We start from the raw sequence: 5,996 nt of genomic DNA on the forward strand, positions 1-5,996 counted from the left end.
AATTTCCAACATGGTTCTTCTCTTCCAGCCTTATTAAGCCATTAGCTTTTTAGAAACTATTAGCACTTAAAGAGTTTCTCTTTGCTCTCTGATACTCTGCTGCTGCAAGCGTGCTTCACAGCAAGCCCCTTACAGCCCCATGCTCCCCTGTATATGCTAGATTCCCCAAGTCTGGATTTCTGTCCTCAGGTCTGCTTTTGAGTCCCTTCCAGCGTTCTCCACATGACAAATTACATGACAAGTTGTTGAAGAGGACAGCCAAGGAAGGACTTATCCTTTCCCTCCTAGTGCAGGGTGGGTTTAGGTCCTAGAGCAGGACTGAGCGGGGGTACTGCGGGGTTCCCTGCCTTCCCATTCACTTCTCCCGTTCTCTGCCATCCACCCCCATTTCCCAGCATCCCATCCATCACCATTCTTTACCTCCACATGACATTAGACTTTACAAGGCACTTCACTAGGAAGCTGCTAACTGGCATGGGTTAAAATATGGCTACATTTTTCTGTGTGAAACACCCTTAAATCAAGAAAGGTGTTTGTATCAGCATTTGGCTTTACAATTGAATCTTACAGTTATACAGAAGATTAACTAGTTTGTGGGCTTTCTTCCATCTATCAAGCAGATCAAGAATCAGCTTCAAAGAAGCTGATGGAAGAAGTTCAGACTTCATGAAAATTCAACCCCAAATCCAGACTTCATCAAAGGTTGGGGAAAATCCAGAGGTCAGCTTTAGGCACAGATTCATGTGTAATAAGTGGAATTTAAAAAGGTGTTTTTTCATGTATATATGTTTAGAGCTGGAGGATTTCTTGGTTGGTTAGTTGTTTTTTGCATGGAAGGAAACATTACCAGATTTACCACAATTAATCAGTAATAAATACTGGTAAGAACCAAGGGAAATAATTTGCATTGGAATTAGTACAGCTCAGTAAAAATGAGATTCAGAACACATAGGCCTTGCAATGATGACACCTATACTAGTAAATTAAACAAAGGCAGGGTATATTCTTGAATGCTAAGACTCAGCTGTCAGCACTGTGATATCCCTAGAACATTTCTGGGGGTAGTTTCAGGTGGAGCAACACCAGGATTCTCCCAGGGAACTTGCCAATGCCACGCAGAAGTCAGCTTTGACAAGGCACCAGTCCCAACAGGGTACGAGACATCAATGTCATGGACATGGCCAGATTGTGCCTGCTGGTCCCAGAGCCATGGAATAGGCTCAGGCACAATTTAATTTAGTTGAAGGGTTACAGCTTGTGGCCTTTTTGGCTCCTCAAAGATTGCTTTCCTTTAGCTAAAATGAGAGATTGCTAAAGTTTTAATTTTGCCCTCCAAGTGCCACATCTGGGATAATCACAGGCATGAGCAGCAACCTGAGACACAACACAGCAGTGATCCTGGTGCCCTCTGGAAATCTAGTGTACAGTGAAGTACACAATGGGAAAACTGTTATCTCACGGATTCATCGTACGATGCCCTTAGCATCCAGCAAGGCCAGTAGAACTGGAGGATGATTTGTAATGAACAAAAAGATGCTAAATTTTAACTTTCCAGAACTAGGCATTTCAGGGGATTAGTTTTGTTCCAAAATACACGGTGTCAGGAAGGAGTCAGTATTCCCTATGCAAATCCTATTCTGTTCCTGTAACAAGAATACTTCTTCTGATGTCTGGTATTGAGCCAAGGTTCAAGATCTTATTTAATTCTCCTTTTTGGTACACCGTAGTACATAACAGCCATGCCAGACTATACAGTCTTCAGCGCTGGAATGAGTCAGAGGTGTGCATTTCTTAGCAACCATGAAAGGGATATTCTTATACTGTGGTGATGTATGGAGCTGTATAGGTAGCATCAACAGAGGATGTTAAGTGCTTAGAGGAAGTGTTTTGCTTGCTTAGTCCTCTATTCTGTGCCTGGGAATGGTGGTGACTGTAGCTGTACAAAAAGCCCACCATGATACAGATTTTATTTCCAACAAAATGTCTGGTGAGCTGCAAGTAATTGTCACCAGGTTGGCCTGAGGAAGAGAATTGCTTCTTTTTGACACATAGCCCAGTGCTAAATAGCTGAGTAGTGATTTATTCTGTTCAGGCTCCTTCACTGAATAGGGAACAGCACCAAAAGAGTGCTAGCATCATTTATTTTATAGTTTAATACTATAGCTTGAAATCCTAGATTTTTCAAGAAATCTGTGGGAGGTAGGTGCCCTAATCTCACCAAGTTTCCAAGGGATTTATTGTCTCCAGTGCTTAAGTGCTTGTATAGAAAACAGCAATATAGACTAGGCTAGACTAGACTAGACTAGACTATTTCAGTTGGAAGGGACCTACAATGATCATCTAGTCCAACTACTGTTTTTGTTGGCCTGAATGAAACACAAGCTTAATTTTAGGCATGGGCCTGGGTCTCTGAGCTTCTCATATTTGAAACTAAGTGCCCTCTCAGAGGTTAACTGAATCAGACAGTTTTGTTCCTTTTTTGTTTGGCTATTTCTTTTTTCTTTTTTTCATATCTCTTCTACCTCTACTTTCCTATCCATCATTTCCTCATTCTTCCATTTCTCTCCATTTCCTGCAGCATCCTTCACCCTGCTTTGGCTTTGGCTCTCTTTTTTCCTTCCTTTCTCCTTCAGGAATCTTCTTTCCAACTGTAGTAAAGTAGTGTTATATTTCTTGTGTTCCTTAATTTCCTAGGAGGGGCTGGCAAATAGCATGCTAATGAATTTGGCAGCAAACACTAATTTGGGAGGTATTACAGGGGTCAGCTTGGGATAAATAACCCTAGAGAAATCAAGAAAAAGATTAAGTAAGATCTTAAGAAACTTATTTGGGGGAAACCAATCAAATTCACAGCTATTTCTTAGGACAGAGAAACCTGGAAAGCTGGGCATGTACCCATGGTTTGTATCAGCTCACTCACTCTCCTTTTTATGTGTTGTGCACTAGTTGAATTCCTTCAGGGATTGGACCATAAACTCCACAGAAGATAAACTGTTTTCCACTCTATATTTGAGCAGTTCCTACTCAAATCAAACACTCGCCTTAATTAAGGACATGAGACCCTACTGTGATACAGTAGAATAATTATTAACAATAGTGTGGTGATACAGCATTGCTGCAAAATTGGATGTATTCTTGGAACGTATATCTAAAAGACTTGCAGCTCAGAAGTGGACAGCACTTGTTGGGTGGTTATACTTGGATGATGCTGTTGAAAACTGGGCACTTCATTACTGAAAATAATGACAAACAAAGAGATTTCAAGTGAAAAAAGTTATTATGAGTTAGAAGGAAACATACTATCTTACCATAGCATGAGGGAGTGCATAAGAAGTGCAGACGATGAAATTCAGTTTTATGAATATTTTTGAGGTTTGTCTTTGTCCTAATTAGGAATGCAACTATTGAAATGCCTTAAAAAAAACTTCTAGAAGAAAAATGAGGCTGATTGATTGAAATGTTTAATGATGTCACCTTTCCATTTATGTTACACTATATTCTAACACTATGCTGACTTAAACTGAAACCATAGTGATTTAGAAAAGAAAATGTTTTTCTCTAAAAATATAAAAACTGGATGCTTTGAAGCTGCCAGAACATCTTTCTGCTTTCCTTAAAACATTTTCATGGGATTCACATGATTTCAAAAAGTATTCACCTCAAAGGAGCTGCCTCTTCAGAGAAAAGGGTTCCACTGATGTGTTTTCTTTGACCATCTTTAAAGCTCCTGCACTACAGTTATTAAGAAAAAGCACACAGAGTAGCGATTGTGACACTTTCCAGTGTCTAGTGCCGAATTTATTTTTAAAACATTGTACCTCATTCTCAGCAGTGGGCTTTAGTTTTGGTCCTGGTGCCACTGTTTTGTTACTGGCAAGCCATGTATGAAGTCCACTAAAGACTCCCATCTCAGTTACATCCATGCAAAAAGGAAGGAAATTATTTAGGGTGGTTAATAAAGTATCACAAGCTATAATAGCATAACAGAGTAAGATTAGACAATTCAAGAGACCTCACAGAAGCTTTCCCTATAGTGGACCACACTAGGTTGCTCCCTGAAGAGAACAACTGATGTTTCCCCTGCTTGTGACATTCAGCCCCATTCTGGGAAGAGGACCCCTACAGGTACAGTAAAGAGCCAGTGTGCTCTAGCAATCAGATGACTACAGCAGATGACCTAAAATGTGTCATCCTGTTTTATTCTGATTTTATATACTGCATGCCTTTGCTTGGAGACTTCACCGTGTTCATGAAACATATCATGAGGGAAGCAAGCACACAGTTGAGACCCTTTAAATGGAGACAAAATTAGTACCAGTGCTCTTGTAAATTATTAAAAAAATATTTGGGATAGACTAGAGACTGACGTTCAGAAGGAATTGGATCTGCAGCTACTGAATTGCCTATCCATTTCTGGCACATGGGAAACGTGATTTGTTTCCTCTGTGTTAGCTGGGATACATAAACATTCTCTGCTTTACATAATCTGGGGTAGAGAAGCAAGACTGTAATGATCAGATTCATAAATTGTAAAAATGGTGTTCTCACCATATATAACAACAGTAAATCATTCTGACTGAAAGCCAGGCTTGTGTTATGTCCATTCAGGTGTTACCTTCTGCTGCTTAGAGACAGGTCTGCGTGAAAATGAGAGATTGATTGGTCTGAAAGACAATGTGCTGCAAACAGGGCATTCAGATGACATTGCCCTTTTCACTGACTTTCCCAAAGACTTAACATTCCTTATAAGTCTAAAAGTTTTTTTAGAGAATCATAAACCATGGTTCCAATCTTTCACAGAGAGGGTTGCCTAAAAAAATGAATCCTCCAGTGAACTTTTGTGGTACTAATTTGAGTGTTTTTCACACATCACTTTGAGCTTTGGCAGGGACCTGGCATTTTTAGGGGTGTTTCTTCAAATATTGGCTACTCCCATGAAGTCATTTCACCTAATACAGGAAGATGTCCACCTCTGTAGTGAGAAGCATGGCCACTCTCTAGCCATGCACACCAATGTGATGATGAAGTGAGGCGCTGTGGCCTGTCTGGCAGGGTGAACAAGAAGATTTGGACAGAGAAATGCTGGAGTGTACTCACAACACAGAGTGGCAGCACAATTGATGAAAATAACCATATTGTGTAAATTCTGAGGTTAAATTTAGAGACATGTTAATAACTGAGACGGACAGATTTATCTTTTCAAAATGTGTTGAGTTTAGATGATTAAAAACACTTATTCCCTGGTTCCATAGACCAAACAGGTCTTTTGCTGCTTACTAAGGTCTGGCTCCATCACTTCCATTTTTCCTGCTGCTGGTAATTTCATACTAAGGACTTTGCAGTTCTTTTTCATGGTCCCATTACATGTTCTCACTTTCAGAAGTCTGTATACCCCAGAAATTGCTTCCAAGAAATGTTTATCTTCTGTTGTCTAGCTGCATGGTCATCTATGGGGTTTCACTAGGCTTGTGTCCTCATAGGCCTCCCACCATTTATTACACCTTCTTCTCTACACACTTTCCTCCATTTACTGACCTAAACTATTTGGAACAGGCCTGATTTCTAAGGGTAATCTAGCTGTATTTCTTCCTTCTAGTGAATGCTCAGCCTCATATATATAAGGAGGCCTTACAGAAGTCCTACAAAGCAAAATTTTAATTCCTAAAATAAAAAAATGGACTGTTTAGCACTCAGATGTGATGCTGAAGTAACTGTTCAGTGCATAAGCTAGAACTAGTCTCAGACTGTCCTTAGAAATTAAATTTTTTGTGAAAAATTAGATTTTTCTGAATGGTTTTTCATTTCCTAACAACTTTATAGTAAACAATGAGAAATAAAAATACATTTTAAATATCAATAAGATGATAAGGGTTTCCTTTTAACATTTAATACCAGTTTATTTTACTACTTTATGAAAGAAGTTAGGGAAAAATGGTTAGATTTAGTGTCTTTAATAAAAATATTTAAAATAACATTTGCCACAGGTAGGTAATTAT

Source organism: Buteo buteo, chromosome 12, assembly GCF_964188355.1.
Source record: "Buteo buteo chromosome 12, bButBut1.hap1.1, whole genome shotgun sequence".
In the NCBI taxonomy this organism is placed as follows: domain Eukaryota; kingdom Metazoa; phylum Chordata; class Aves; order Accipitriformes; family Accipitridae; genus Buteo; species Buteo buteo.